At 40.9% G+C, this 17,336-nt stretch overlaps 1 protein-coding gene across 9 annotated transcripts in view; it reads right to left on the reverse strand.

The window, feature by feature from the left end:
• The window catches only part of LOC105495739 (tetratricopeptide repeat domain 28), a 715,636-nt gene that overhangs the window by 553,069 nt on the left and 145,231 nt on the right, over nucleotides 1-17,336 (reverse strand). The window lies entirely within an intron of this gene.

Genomic DNA, 17,336 nt, shown 5'->3' on the forward strand with positions numbered 1-17,336 from the left:
ACCAACATGGCATATGTATACCTATGTATCAAAACTGCACATTGTGCACATGTACCCTAGAACTCAAAGTATAATAAAAAAAATAAACAAAAAAGAATACTCATCATCACAAAAAAGAATAAGCATGTGAAGCAACAGATATGTTAATCAGCTTGATTTAGCTACTTCACAATGTATTCATATACATATGTCAAAACATTATACTGTATACCATAAATAGATAAAATTTTCATTTGCCAATTGAAAGTAAGTAATAAATAAATGATACTCACTATAACTTACTACTCTGTAGTGAGTAAATAATACTCATTATAACTCCTGTTATACTTGAGGAACTTAGACTCAGAGACAATACTCTCTTACCCAGGGTTGCACAGTTAGTAAATCGCAGAGCTAGGTTTTCAAACCAAGTGTTTCCAACTCTAAAGCCCACCAGCTTTCCTCTATATCAAACTGATCAAATTGAAAAAGAGTTACAATAAAGGTATAAAGCTCAGGTTAGAGAATGCATGAGAACATGCGGTGTTTGAATTTCTGTCCTTGTGATAGTTTGCTGAGAATGATGGTTTCCAGCTTCATTCATGCTCCTGCAAATTTAGAGCTAGATATAAAATTGTTAAAGCTAGAGATAAAACTGTCTTTCCAAAGGTAAAAATTACTAAGTTCTAAATACTGAAAACAATCAAGTTGCTGAAGAGTATCTTCCAATCAGCTTTTGCCCAACTATAGGCTACACAGAGCATCATTAAAGACGGCATACCCAGCATAATTAGGAATCTAAAGAGAAAAAGAAAAATCTTTTTTTTTTTTTTTTTGAGACGGAGTCTAGCTCTGTTGCCCAAGCTGGAGTGCAGTGGCCGGATCTCAGCTCACTGCAAGCCCCGCCTCCCGGGTTCACGCCATTCTCCTGCCTCAGCCTCCCGAGTAGCTGGGACTACAGGCGCCCGCCACCTCGCCCGGCTAATTTTTTTTGTATTTTAGTAGAGACGGGGTTTCACCGTGTTAGCCAGGATGGTCTCGATCTCCTGAACTCATGATCCGCCCGTCTCGGCCTCCCAAAGTGCTGGGATTACAGGCTTGAGCCACCGCGCCCGGCCAAGAAAAATCTTTACAAAAGATAGTCAAGTACTCCCCTTCACTCTCAAAGAAAGGAATGCAGACAGAAAACTCTAGGCAGATCCTAGGAAGACAGAATTATGGGCAGTGAACTTCCAATTAATTCAGTACACAAGCCAACGGCAAGGCTATTTTCATGGTAAGAAAACTTTTAAGCTACAGAATGTCTCAGTCTTCAGACTTCAAGAATTTCTGTTCCCAATGGAGTCTACAATTCATCCCAACTGAAAAAAACTTCATAAAGTCATTTAAATTTCTTGAATATATTTACTAAGTACTTATTAAAGCAACATTCTGAGTATTCTTTTTTTTTTTTTTTTTTTTTTGAGACGGAGTCTCGCTCTGTCGCCCAGGCTGGAGTACAGTGGCGTGATCTCAGCTCACTGCAAGCTCCGCCTTCCGGGTTCAGGCCATTCTCCTGCTTCAGCCTCCTGAGTAGCTGGGACAACAGGCACCCGCCACCACGCCCGGCTAAGTTTTTATATTTTTAGTAGAGATGGGGTTTCACTGTGTTAGCCAGGATGGTCTCGATCTCCTGACCTCATGATCCACCCGCCTCGGCCTCCCAAAGTGCTGGGATTATAGGCATGAGCCACCACGTCCAGCCCGTTCTGACTATTCTAATTAGGGCTGTAGGGTGAAAATATTTGCAACTCTTTACTTCAATACTTCATAATATATTAAACGCAAATGTATTCAAAGTGATTATTCAGCAATTTTTGTCTTTTCCGAAGTTTTAATTTTTTAAACACTTTTAAAATTTTTATTTTATTTATTGTATTTTTTTTTTTTAGATTCAAGGTCCCACTATGTTGCCCAAGCTAGACTCAAACGATTCTCCTACCTTAACCCGAGTAGCTCGGATTACAGGTGTACATCTTTTTTCTGCAGTTTTTAGAGAGGGTTTTTCAAATGTTTATTAAGCATCAATGGCATATCTACTATAAATACTAGATATATTATGCTCAGTGATTCTTAGCAGAAATCTTAAAATGTTCCTATCATTGACTTTCTCTGTACAAAAATTTCAGATTCATGAAGACTGCTTTAGAGTTTAGCTGCATGGGGTTTGGAGAACTGAGATGTTACCTGGTTTGTTTATATTAACAAATACCTATTCTCAAATCACAGATGATAGACTTAAATTTTTGAAAGTGAGTATACAAAGGCCGGGCATGGTGGCTCACATCTGTAATCCCAGCGCTTTGGGAGGCCCAGACACGAGGATTGCTTAAAAATAGAAGTTCAAATACAGCCTGGGCAACACGGCAGGGCCTCATGTCAATGAAAAATAGAAAAATTAGCCAGGGACGGTGGCATGCACCTGTAGTCCCAGCTACTCAGGAAGCTGAAGCAGGAGGATCACTCAAGTGGTGAGGTTACAACGAACTATGATTCACCGCTGCACTACAGCCTACGTGACAGAGTAACACCCTGCCTCTATTTTTTAAAAAAAGAATTAGTATATAAGGCTAAATAAGTATAAACACATAAAAAGAATTAGTGTATAAGATTAAATAAGTGTAAGCACACAAACAAACTTATGTGGAAGTAACATGTTTGGCAGAATACATCTATCAATTAGGAAGATAGTAAAAAGATAGAATTCATCTATCAATTAGGAAGGTAGTAAAAAGGTCTTTGTGACTAATATGCTGTACTCATTACAGTCTCCTAGGCCATCATTCAGGGACTAAAAAATTTAAATGATGAAAAAAATTAAAGACTATAGTATAGTACATAGAAGATTCCATTTTTCTTGTCAACTGTGTTGACAGGCTGTGCACGTGCACTGGGCAAGTCACTTAATTTTTCTGGACCTCAATTTCTAGCCACCCTCTGAAATCCTAAGATGGTATTCTTATTTTTTAAGATAATTTTTACAACCTTGGTTATCTAAGATAATTTTTACAACCTTGGTTATCTAGTTTTCTAAGCAATAGCAGACCAGAAATAGTCAAAGAGAGAGAGCAGGGAGAAGTGCAGCAGGAAGCAAGCCATTGATAATGTACTAAGTGGCAGGTAACAGAGAAGATGACTGAAAATTTTTAACAATCAGATCCAGGAACCCTCACAGTAACCTGGGTCCATTAGGAATAGAAAAACATACCTCTTCTATCTATGGATAATTCAAAGGTCTTATTTCTCTTCCGGCACTTCAATTTTGTTTTGGTCATTTTACTGAAGTGGAGGATGAAGAAAAACAAACAAGACATGCAACTACGCCCCTAAAGAGTTAACGACACCAATGACTAACAAATGGTTTGCAGGATGGCAGATAAAAAAAGAAACAACTTGCTGAAATGCCGAGACTCTCTCTACTTATAAGATAAAACTGGCTGAAATCAGTTGAAATCAATATGGCCAACTGGAGTTTTGCACAGAAAGAGCTTGCTGACATCACGGTGTTCATTTCTACCAGATGTTTCATACTAACTCTCCCCCAATTTGCACATGGAACCCATGAGGAGGCATGAAGAGATAACTGTGCATGCCTAAGGATTTTACCAGACCTCCCCTTTCCTTTGATCAATCACCTGCTAATCTCAGCATCTACCCCTCGACCTTTTCTTATAAAATTACTGCCTTAAAGTCAGCATGAGGAAACACATTTGAGCCAGACTCCTACCTCCTTGTTAGTCAACTTGCAATATAAAGCTTTTCTTTCCTCAAAACTTGGTGTCGTAGCATTGGTTTCTAGTGCGTTGGGCAGCAAGCCCCCTTCTCTTTTGCTGAATAATAGACAGAAGTAAAATGTAACACATTCAAGTGTTGACAGTTAAAGCAAAACACAACACCATTTGTGAGCTTTACATTCTACTTAGGACAAAGTAAAGAGAGAGAGACAGAGTCCTTTGAGTATATCTGTAAATAACACACTATTTTACAGTTCTAATACTTCATACTGCTCTGTTACGCAATAAGACAAACTGATTTACACAAGAGCCAGTTTCTATAGTTCCAAATGGATGCAGATGGGAAAAAACACTAGATGTGGTCTTATACAATCTAGGTTTGAATCCCAACTTGACCCAAAAGTAGCAAATAGACCACAGAAGGCAACAGTCTTTCCAAACTCAACTTTTAATTGAAGATACTAATGCTTATCCTTACAAAATTGAAAAGATCTAATGAATTAACATCTGTGAAAGCATTTTATAATTCTATAAAAGCCTTTCATAAACTAACATCTCATATACATATCTTATGAATCTCCAAAACTGTCTCCAGTTGACAGTGAATAACTGGAGATCAACTGCATATATATGAATACGCTATAAAATCTAGTGAGTTCCTCTGACCAACACTCAACTCACTCAAAGGCAAAAGCAACAAGATAATCCAGTTAGGTCAAACTACTGATTTCAGGTAGGATACAATCATCTGTGGCAGACCAACTCACCTATCAAAACTATCCTCCACAGCCTGGGCACCATCATGAGACCTTGTCTCTACAAAAAGTAAATGAACAGATAAAAACTCATCGCACCCAAGATGGCTGAATAGGAACAGCTCCAGCCTCCAGCTCCCAGCCTGAGTGACACATAAGACGAGTGACTTCCGCATTTTCAACTGAGGTACCGGGTTCATCTCACTGGGGTGTGTCAGACAGTCGATGCTGGTCCGCGGGTGCAGCACAACTGGCGAGAGCTGAGGCAGGGCGAGGCATCGCCTCACCTGGAAAGCATGAGGGGGAAGGGAATTCCTTTTCCTAGCCAAGGGAAATTGAGACACACAACATCTGGAAAATTGGGTAACTCCCACCCTAATACTGCACTTTACCAAGGGTCTCAGCAAACGGCACACCAGGAGATTATATCCCACACCTGACCCGGAGGGTCCCACGCCCACGGAGCCTCCCTTATTGCTAGGATTTAACTGCAAGGCGGTAGTGAGGCTGGGGGAGGGGCGTCCGCCATCGCTGAGGTTTAAGTAGGTAAACAAAGCCACTGGGAAGCTCGAATTGGGTGAAGCCCACCGCAGCTCAAGGAAGCCTGCCTGCCTCCATAGACTCCACCTCTGGGGACAGGGCACAGCTAAACAAAAAGCAGCAGAAACCTCTGCAGATGTAAATGTCCCTGTCTGACAGCTTTGAAGAGAGCAGTGGTTCTCCCAGCATGGAGGTTGAGATCTGAGAACGGACAGACTGCCTGCTCAAGTGGCTCCCTGACTCCTAAGTAGCCTAACTGGGAGACATCTCCCACTAGGTGCAGACCCACACCTCACACCTCACATGGCTGGGTACACCCCTGAGACGAAGCTTCCAGAGCAAGAATCAGACAGCAACACTCGCTATTCAGCATTATTCTATCTTCTGCAGCCTCCGCTGCTGATACCCAGGCAAACAGGGTCTGGAGTGGACCTCAAGCAAACCCCAACAGACCTCCAGCTGAGCGTCCAGACTGTTAGAAGGAAAACTAACAAAGAGAAAGGACACCCACACCAAAACCCCATCAGTACGTCACCATTATCAAAGACCAAAGGCAGATAAAACCACAAAGATGGGGAAAAAGCAGTGTAGAAAAGCTGGAAATTCAAAAAATAAGAGCGCATCTCCCCCTCCAAAGGAACGCAGCTCATCGCCAGCAATGGAACAAAGCTGGATGGAGAATGACTTCGACGAATTGAGAGAAGAAGGCTTCAGTCCATCAAACTTCTCAGAGCTAAAGGAGGAACTATGTAACCAGCGCAAAGAAACTAAAAACCTTGAAAAAAGAATGGATGAATGGATAACTAGAATAATCAATGTAGAGAAGACCTTAAAAGAACTGACAGAGATGAAAACCATGACATGAGAACTACGTGACAAATGCACAAGCTTCACTAACTGACTCGATCAACTGGAAGAAAGAGTATCAGTGATTGAAGATCAAATGAATGAAATGAAGCGAGAAGAGAAGTGTAGAGAAAAAAGAGTAAAAAGAAATGAACAAAGCCTCCAAGAAATATGGGATTATGTGAAAAGACAAAATCTACGTCTTATTGGTGTGCCTGAAAGTGACGAGGAGAATGGAACCAAGTTGGAAAACACTCTGCAGGGTATCATCCAGAAGAACTTCCCCAACCTAGTAAGGCAGGCCAACATTCAAATTTAGGAAATACAGAGAACATCACAAATATACTCCTCGAAAAGAGCAACTCCAAGACACATAATTGTCAGATTCACCAACGTTGAAATGAAGGAAAAAATGTTAAGGGCAGCCAGAAAGAAAGGTCAGGTTACCCACAATGGGAAGCCCATCAGACTAACAGCAGATCTCTCGGCAAAAACTCTGCAAGCCAGAAGAGAGTAGGGGCCAATATTCAACATTCTTAAAGAAAAGAGTTTCCAAGTCAGAATTTCATATGCGCCAAACAAAACTTCATAAGTGAAGGAGAAACAAAATTCTTTACAGACAAGCAAATTCTAGAAATTTTGTCACCACCAGGCTTGCCCTACAAGAGATCCTGAAGGAAGCACTAAACATGGACAGGAACAACCAGTACCAGCCACTGCAAAAACATGCCAAAATGTAAAGACCATCAATGCTAGGAGGAAACTGCATCAACTAACGAGCAAAATAACCAGCTAATATCATAATGGCAGGATCAAGTTCATACATAACAATATTAACCTTATATGTAAATGGACTAAATGCTCCAATGAAAAGACACAGACTGGCAAATTGGATAAAGAGTTAAGACCCATCAGTGTGCTGTATTCAGGAGACCCATCTCACATGCAGAGACACACATAGGCTCAAAACAAAGGGATGGAGGAAGATCTACTGAGCAAATGGAAAACAAAAAAAAACCAGGAGTTGCAATCCTAGTCTCTGATAAAACAAACTTTAAACCATCAAAGATCAAAAGAGACAAGGCCATTACATAATGGTAAAGGGATCAATTCATCAGGAAGAGCTAACTATCTTAAATATATATGCACCCAATACACGAGCACCCAGATTCATAAAGCAAGTCCTTAGAAACCTACAAAGAGACTTAGACTCCCATACAATAATAATGGGAGACTTTAACACCCCACTGTCAACATCAGACAGATCAACAAGATGGAAAGTTAACAAGGACATCTAGGAATTGAACTCAACTCTGCACCAAGTGGACCTAATAGATATCTACAGAACTCTCCACCCCAAATCAACAGACTATACATTCTTCTCAGCACCACTTCACACTTATTCCAAAACTGACCACATAGTTGGAAGTAAAGCACTCCTCAGCAAATGTACAAGAACAGAAATTATAAGAAACTGTCTCTCAGACCACACTGCAATCAAACTAGAACTCAGGACTAAGAAACTCAATCAAAACCTCTCAACTACATGGAAACTGAACAACCTGCTCCTGTATAACTACTGGGTACATAAAAAAATGAAGGCAGAAATAAAGCTGTTCTTTGAAACCAATGAGAACAAACATACAACATACCAGAATCTCTGGGACACATTTAAAGCAGTGTGTAGAGGGAAATTTATAGCACTAAATGCCCACAAGATAAAGCAGGAAAGATCTAAAATTGACACCCTAACATCACAACTGAAAAGAACTAGAGGCTAACCGAGTGAAACCCTGACTCTACTAAAAAAAAATACCAAAAACCAGCCGGGCGAGGTGGCGGGCGCCTGTAGTCCCAGCTACTCGGGAGGCTGAGGCAGGAGAATGGCGTGAACCCAGGAGGCAGAGCTTGCAGTGAGCCGAGATCCGGCCACTGCACTCCAGCCTGGGGGACAGAGCAAGACTCCATCTCAAAAAAAAAAAAAAAACTAGAGAAGCAAGAGCAAACATATTCAAAACCTAGCAGAAGGCAAGAAATAACTAAGGTCAGAGAAGAACTGAAGGAGATAGAGACACAAAAAACCCTCCAAAAAAAATCAGTGAATCCAGGAGCTGGTTTTTTGAAAAGATCAACAAAATTGATAGAATGCTAGCAAGACTAATAAAGAAGAAAAGAGAGAAAAATCAAACAGACACAATAAAAAATGATAAAGGGGATATCACCACTGACCCAACAGAAATACAAACTACCATCAGAGAATACTATAAACACCTCTATGCAAATAAACTAGAAAATCTAGAAGAAAAGGATAATTTCCTGGACACTTACACTCTCCCAAGACGAAACCAGGAAGAAAATGAATCTCTGAATAGACCAATCGCAGGCTCTGATATTAAGGCAATAATTAATAGCCTACCAACCAAAAAAGTCCAGGACCAGATGGATTCACAGCTGAATTCTACCAGAGGTACAAGGAGGAGCTGGTACCATTCCTTCTGAAACTATTCCAATCAACAGAAAAAGAGGGAATCCTCCCTAACTCATTTTATGAGGCCAACATCATCCTGATACCAAAGCCTGGCAGAGACACAACAAAAAAAGAGAATTTTAGACCAATATCCCTGATGAACATCGATGCAAAAATCCTCAATAAAATACTGGCAAACCGGATCCAGCAGCACATCAAAAAGCTTATCCACCATGATCAAGTAGGCTTCATCCCTGGGATGCAAGGCTGGTTCAACATATGCAAATCAATAAACATAATTCAGCATATAAACAGAACCAAAGACAAAAACCACATGATTATCTCAATAGATGCAGAAAAGGCCTTGACAAAATTCAGCAGCCCTTCATGCTAAAAACGCTCAATAAATTCGGTATTGATGGAACGTATCTCAAAATAATAAGAGCTATTTATGACAAACCCACAGCCAATATCATACTGAATGAGCAAAAACTGGAAGCATTCCCTTTGAAAACTGGCACAAGACAGGGATGCCCTCTCTCACCACTCCTATTCAACATAGTATTGGAAGTTCTGGCTAGGGCAATCAGACAAGAGAAAGAAATCAAGGGTATTCAGTTAGGAAAAGAAGAAGCCAAATTGTCCCTGTTTGCAGATGACATGATTGTATATTTAGAAAACCCCACCTTCTCAGCCCAAAATCTCCTTAAGCTGATAAGAAACTTCAGTAAAGTCTCAGGATACAAAATTAATGTGCAAAAATCACAAGCATTCTTATACACCAGTAACAGACAAACAGAAAGCCAAATCATGAATGAACTCCCATTCACGATAGCTTCAAAGAGAATAAAATACCTAAGAATCCAACTTACAAGGGATGTAAAGGACCTCTTCAAGGAGAACTACAAACCACTGCTCAGTGAAATAAAAGAGGACACAAACAAATGGAAGAACATACCATGCTCATGGATAGGAAGAATCAATATCGTGAAAATGGCCATACTGCCCAAGGTTATTTATAGATTCAATGCCATCCCCATCAAGCTACCAATGAGTTTCTTCACAGAATTGGAAAAAACTGCTTTAAAGTTCATATGGAACCAAAAAAGAGCCCACATTGCCAAGAGAATCCTAAGCCAAAAGAACAAAGCTGGAGGCATCACGCTACCTGACTTCAAACTATACTACAAGGCGACGGTAACCAAAACAGCATGATACTGGTACCAAAACAGAGATATAGACCAATGGAACAGAACAGAGGCCTCAGAAATAATACCACACATCTACAGCCATCTGATCTTTGACAAACCTGATGAAAACAAGAAATGGGGAAAGGATTCCCTATTTAATAAATGGTGCTGGGAAAATTGGCTAGCCATAAGTAGAAAGCTGAAACTGGATCCTTTCCTTACTCCTTATACGAAAATTAATTCAAGATGGATTAGAGACTTAAATGTTAGACCTAAAACCATAAAAACCCTAGAAGAAAACCGAGGTAATACCATTCAGGACATAGGCATGGGCAAGGACTTCATGTCTAAAACACCAAAAGCAATGGCAACAAAAGTCAAAATTGACAAATGAGATCTAATTAAACCAAAGAGCTTCTGCACAGCAAAAAAAACTACCATCAGAGTGAACAGGCAACCTACAGAATGGGAGAAAATGTTTGCAATCTACTCATCTGACAAAGGGCTAATATCCAGAACCTACAAAGAACTCAAACAAATTTACAAGAAAAAAACAAACAACCCCATCAAAAAATGGGCAAAGGATATGAACAGACACTTCTCAAAAGAAGACATTCATACAGCCAACAGACACATGAAAAAATGCTCGTCATCACTCGCCATCAGAGAAATGCAAATCAAAACCACAATGAGATACCATCTCACACCAGTTAGAATGGCAATCATTAAAAAATAAGGAAACAATAGGTGCTGGAGAGGATGTGGAGAAATAGGAACACTTTTACACTGTTAGTGGGACTGTAAACTAGTTTAACCATCATGGAAAACAGTGTGGCAATTCCTCAAGGATCTAGAACTAGAAGTACCATATGACCCAGCCATCCCATTACTGGGTATATACCCAAAGGATTATAAATCATGCTGCTATAAAGACATATGCACACGTATGTTTATTGCGGCACTATTCACAATAGCAAAGACTTGGAATCAACCCAAATGTCCATCAGTGACAGATTGGATTAAGAAAATGTGGCACATATACACCATGGAACACTATGCAGCCATAAAAAAGGATGAGTTTGTGTCCTTTGTAGGGACATGGATGCAGCTGAAAACCATCATTCTCAGCAAACTATCGCAAGAACAGAAAACCAAACACCACATGTTCTCACTCACAGGTGGAAATTTAACAATGAGATCACTTGGACACAGGAAGGGGAACATCACATACCGGGCCCTATTGTGGGGAGCAGGGAAGGGGGAGGGATAGCATTAGGAGATATACCTAATGTAAATGACGAGTTAATGGGTTCAGCACACCAACGTGGCACATGTATATATATGTAACAAACCTGCACGTTGTGCACATGTACCCTAGAACTTAAAGTATAATAAAATTTTTTTTAAAAAAGTAAATGAATAAATAAAAAATCAGCCAGGCGTGGTGGCATGTGCCTGGGGTCCATGCTACTCAGGGGGCTAAAGTGAGAGGATTGCTTAAGCCCAGGAGTTCGAGGCTGCAGTGAGATATGATCACACCACTGCATTCCAGCCTGGGCGATAGAGTAAGACCATATCTAAAAAACAAAACAGGATCTGGCAAGGTAGCACACACTTGTAATCCCAGCAGTTTGGGAGGCCAAGGCGGGCAGATCACTTGAAGTCAGGATTTCAAGACCAGCCTGGACAACATGGTAAAACCCCATCTCTACTAAAAATACAAAAATTAGCCAGGTGTAGTGGCACACGCCTGTAGTCCCAGCTACTTGGGAGCCTGAGGCAGGAGAATCACTTGAACCTGGGAGGCAGAGGTTGCAGTGAGCCAGAACGTGCCACTGCACTCCAGCCTGGGCAACAGGGCAAGACTCTATCTCAAACAAAACAAAACAAAAGAAATTCCTCCAAAAATCCAAATAATATATATTTTAAAACTATGTTGAGGCCAGGGGCAGTGGCTCATGCCTATAATTCAGGGATTTGGGAGGCCAATGCTAGAGGACAGCTTGAGGCCAGGAGTCCAGGACTAACCTATACAACATAGCAAGATCCTATCTCTACCAAAAAAAAAAAAAAAGATTAAAAAAAAATTAGCTAGGCATGGTAGTGTACACCTGCAGTCCCAGCTACTAGGAGGCCAAGGAGAGAGAATTGCTTAAGCCCAGGACTTTGACGTTATGGTGAGCCGTGACCAAGCCTCTGCACTTCAGTCTGGGTGACAGAGGGAGACCCTATCTCTTACATTAAAAAAAAAAAAAAGGCCTGTGTGTGTAAAGGTGTTAGAAAGAGCTGATTAAGCAGCTAGAATTAGAAAAGCCAAGATTCCAGAGAGGAGAAAACAAAAGAGCTGAGCAGATATTCTGCTGCTCCTCTTTCTCTTGGGACACTGCTGATTCTGGGAAAAGGTCAAGAGGTTAAGAATCCATCTAGGCTTTCCCCCAGCCATAAGACTGCTTCTGGAAAACATGAAAGAGGCAGAGCTTTGGTTGTCTCTTGGGGATAGTAAGAGAAAATTAGAAACTTGAGGGGCCAAGATCCCAGAGAGGAGAGAGAGGTAAAGAACAAAGCCTGACATATAGCCAGCTTTTCCTCAAGATATCTGTCAAACTGTGCAGGATAGGAGGCTGAGCAGGAAATCTTTGAAAAGCAAGACATTTTCAGCAGCCTCAGAATCCTAAGGAGACGGGAATTGGAATTCAGAACCCATTAGGGCTAAAGCCCTGGTGAACACCCAGAGCTCTTTATGAAAAGCTCTACAAGCTAGTCCTTTGCTCTGATTGGATTAAAGTGATCCACCCAACACTCTGCCTAGTAGAAGGAAAAAAGTGGGCTTCTCTAGAAGATAACATTGTAACTCCAGAGCTTTTATACACAATGTCTATCTTTCTGTAATATATGCCAAGAAAGAGAATGACAACTATGAGAAAAAAACAAACAAGAGAATCACAGGTAACCAAAAAAGTAGAGTTAGAAAATAAGAACTTTTATAGTACCATGATTAATATGTTAAAGAAAACTGAGAGGCCAGGCATGGTGGCTCACGCTTCTAATCCCAATACTTTGGGAGGCTGAGGTAGGTGGATTACCAGAGGTCAGGAGTTTGAGACCAGCCTGGCCAACATGACGAAACCCCATCTCTACTAAAAATATGAAAAATTAGCTGGGCGCAGTGTTGGGTGCCTGTAATCCCAGCTACTTAGGAGGCTGAGGCAGGAGAATCTCTTGAACCCAGGAGGTGGAGGTTGCAGTGAGCCAAGATCGCACCATTGCACTCCAGCCTGGGCAACAAGCGTGAAACTCCGTCTCAAAAAAAAACAAAAAACAAACAAAAAACTGAGAAACAGAAAATATTGAGAGAAAGATTGAAAATTGCAGTAGAGGATTAAAATATATTAAAACATAATTATAAATAATAGAACTGAAAAACAACTACTGAAATTTGAACTCAACAGATAGGTTTAACAACAGATTACTGATGAACTAAAAAACAGGTAAATGGAAAATAATGAACTGAAGCACAGCAAGAATAAAATACTAAAAAAGATATGAAACGCTAATATACACTACCATATGGATGAACCTGAAAAACAATCTAAGTAAAAGAAACCAGGTACAAAAGCCCAGATATTGTATGATTATATTTATATAAAATGTCCAGAATAGGCAAATTCATAGAGACAGAAAGTAGATTAGTGGTTGTTGGAGGCTGGAAGGTAAAGGCGGGGAAGAGGGAGAATGGAGAGTGATCGTTAATGGGTAAAGGGTTTCTTTTTGGAATGATAAAAATCTTCTGGAATTAGATAGTAGTGATGCATGCAAAACTCCATGAATACATAAAAAAATCACTGAAGTATATACATTACAAGGGTAGACTTTATGGTATGTGAATTATATCTCAACAAAGCTCTTATTGAAAAAAAGTAAAACAAAACCCAATATGTGACTTACAAGCGATATAGTTTAAATATAAAGACACAGAGCGATCAAAAGTGAAAAAATAGCAAAAGATACAACATGTAAACACAAACCAGAAGAAAGCTGGCATAGCTACATCAGTATCAAACTTTAACAAAAGCAGCATTACTACGCAGACATTCAGAGTCAGAGCAATAATTTAATAGAAATAATTAAGAACAGTAGTAATAGTCACAGTGATAATAGTAATTATTTCAGAATAATTCTATAAGCTAACTCAGCAAAAGGATATCACAATTTTAAATCTATATACATCCATATGATGAATTAAGTTGTTAAACAAATGGGGGTAGGGCTGGACTAAGATCTCCCATACTCACTCTGGGCAGTCATGGGGATCCACCGTTGAGGCACCTTAACCAGTCAGAGCTCTAGTCTGCTCTCTCAGGCTTTCAAAGGGATGTCAAGAGAGATGGAGATGAGGAAAAAATCAGTAACTGAGAGCCTTCCACGTGCTTGGCCCTTTTTATATATTGTCTCAAGAAGCCTCAAAATAGACCAGTGAGAGGGCTGCATCATCATTTCAATTTTATAAACAAGGACACAGACTCTCAGAAAGATTATTTTTTCATGTACACACAGTTAGCAAAGAACACAGTAGAGCCTGACTCCAGAATCTAAATAGCTTAAGATCTTTAAAAGTCAGGTCCTAAAGAAATCCAACAGAAAACAGGTACGTTTTAATGTTAATAATAATAGCAGTGGCAATAATAACACATTTTATAAAATGCTTAATAGATGCCAAGCACAGTACTAAGAGCTTCACATTAATAATCTCATATTTTTCTTCCTTTTCCTCCTTTCAATCCCTTTTCCTTCTTTCTCCCTCTTTTCTTCTGCCCCTTTAAAGCTTACATGACCGCAAAGTAGTACTTAGTGGGAAACTCTGGAGGAGAAGACTGTGAAAAGGCAAATTCTGAGTAATTCACAATTTTACCAAAATTTACTCCTGTTAAAAACTATTTTTAATAGTCTGTATGAATTTTTTAAAAGTCATTTTTTGAAAGGTGATGAGTGAACATAAATAGGTTATTATGCTCCAAAAATTAACAATCCCAGCACTTTCGGAGGCCGAGGTGGGCGGATACGAGGTCAGGAGATCGAGACCATCCGGGCTAATACAGTGAAACACCATCTCTACCAAAAACACAAAAAGAAATTAGCCGGGCGTGGTGGTGGGCGCCTGTACTCCCGGCTACTTGGGAGGCTGAGGCAGGAGAATGGTGTGAACCCGGGAGGCGGAGCTTGCAGTGAGCCGAGATCGTGCCACTGTACTCCAGCCTGGGCGACAGAGCGAGACTCTGTCTCAAAAAAAAAAAAAAAACTGGGGCAGAGCAACATGGCCGAATAGGAACAGCTCCAGTCTCCAACTCCCAGCGCGAGCAACACAGAAGACAGGTGATTTCTGCATTATCAACTGAGGTACTGGGTTCATCTCACTACGGAGTGCCGAACAATTGGTGCTGGTCAGCTGCTGCAGCCCAATCAGCCAGAGCTGAAGCAGGGTGAGGCCGAAGCGCAAGGGGGAAGGGAATCCCTTTTCCTAGCCAGGGGAACTGAGACACACAACACCTGGAAAATCAGGTAACTCCCACCCTAATACTGCGCTTTAAGCAAATGGGCACACCAGGAGATTATATCCCACAACTGGCCGGGAGGGTCCCACGCCCACAGAGCCTACCTTATTGCTAACACAGCAGTCTGCAATCTACAGGCAAGGCAGCAGCCAGGCTGGGGGAGGGGCGCCCACCATTGCTGAGGCTTAAGTAGGTAAACAAAGCCCTGGGAAGATCCAACTGGGTGGAGATCACAGCAGCTCAAGGAGGCCTGCCAGTCTCTCTAGACTCCACCTCTGGGGACAGGGCACAGCTAAACAACAACAAAGCAGCAGAAACCTCTGCAGGCGCAAACGACTGTGTCTGACAGCTTTGAAGAGAGCGGTGGATCTCCAAACACGGAGGTTGAGATCTGAGAATGGACAGACTGTCTGCTCAAGTGGGTCCCTGATCCCTGAGTAGCCTAACTGGGAGACTTCCTCCACTAGGGGCAGACCCACACCCCACACCCCACACGGTGGAGTACACCCCTGAGAGGAAGCTTCCAAAGCAAGAATCAGACAGTACACTCGCTGTTCAGCAGTATTCTATCTTCCGCAGCCTCTGCTGCTGACACCCAGACAAACAGGGTCTGGAGTGGACCTCAAGCAATCTCCAACAGACCTACAGCTAAGGGTCGTGACTGTTAGAAGGAAAACTAACAAACAGAAAGGACACCCACACCAAAACCCCATCAGTACGTCACCATCATCAAAGACCAGAGGCAGATAAAACCACAAAGATGGGGAAAAAGCAGGGCAGAAAAGCTGAAAATTCAAAATATAAGAGTGCATCACCCCCTCCAAAGGAACGCAGCTCATCGCCAGCAACGGATCAAAGCTGGACGGAGAATGACTTTGACGAGATGAGAGAAGAAGGCTTCAGTCCATCAAACTTCTCAGAGCTAAAGGAGGAATTACGTACCCAGTGCAAAGAAACTAAAAATCGTGAAAAAAAGTGGAAGAATTGATGGCTAGAGTAATTAATGCAGAGAAGGTCATAAACGAAATGAAAGAGATGAAAACCATGACACGAGAAATACGTGACAAATGCACAAGCTTCAGTAACCGACTCGATCAACTGGAAGAAAGAGTATCAGCGATTGAGGATCAAATGAATGAAATGAAGCGAGAAGAGAAATCTAAAGAAAAAAGAAGAAAAAGAAATGAACAAAACCTGCAAGAAGTATGGGAATATGTAAAAAGACCAAATCTACATCTGATTGGGGTGCCTGAAAGTGAGGGGGAAAATGGAATCAAGTTGGAAAACACTCTTCAGGATATCATCCAGGAGAACTTCACCAACCTAGTAGGGCAGGCCAACATTCAAATTCAGGAAATACAGAGAACGCCACAAAGATACTCAAGAAGAGCAACTCCAAGACACATAATTGCCAGATTCACCAAAGTTGAAATGAAGGAAAAAATCTTAAGGGCAGCCAGAGAGAAAGGTCGGGTTACCCACAAAGGGAAGCCCATCAGACTAACAGCAGATCTCTCGGCAGAAACTCTACAAGCCTGAAGAGAGTGGGGGCCAATATTCAACATTCTTAAAGAAAAGAATTTTAAACCCAGAATTTCATATCCAGCCAAACTAAGTTTCATAAGTGAAGGAGAAATATAATCCTTTCAGATAAGCAAATATTTAGAGATTTTGTCACCACCAGGCCTGCCTTACAAGAGACCCTGAAGGAAACACTAAACATGGAAAGGAACAACCAGTACCAACCATTGCAAAAACATGCCAAAATGTAAAGACCATCAAGGCTAGGAAGAAACTGCATCAACTAACGAGCAAAATAACCAGTTAATATCATAATGGCAGGATCAAGTTCACACATAACAATATTAACCTTATATGTTAATGGACTAAATGCTCCAATTAAAAGACACAGACTGGCAAACTGGATAAAGAGTCAAGACCCATCAGTCTGCTGTATTCAGGAGACCCATCTCACATGCAGAGACATACATAGGCTCAAAATAAAGGGATGGAGGAAGATCTACCAAGCAAATGGAGAACAAAAAAAAGCAGGGGTTGCAATACTAGTCTCTGATAAAACAGAGTTTAAACCATCAAAGATCAAAAGAGACAAAGAAGGCCATTACATAATGGTAAAGGGATCAATTCAACAGGAAGAGCTAACTATCCTAAATATATATGCACCCAACACAGGAGCACCGAGATTCATAAAACAAGTCCTTAGAGACTTACAAAGA

The sequence above is a fragment of the Macaca nemestrina genome, chromosome 15 (assembly GCF_043159975.1).
Source record: "Macaca nemestrina isolate mMacNem1 chromosome 15, mMacNem.hap1, whole genome shotgun sequence".
Taxonomy (NCBI): domain Eukaryota; kingdom Metazoa; phylum Chordata; class Mammalia; order Primates; family Cercopithecidae; genus Macaca; species Macaca nemestrina.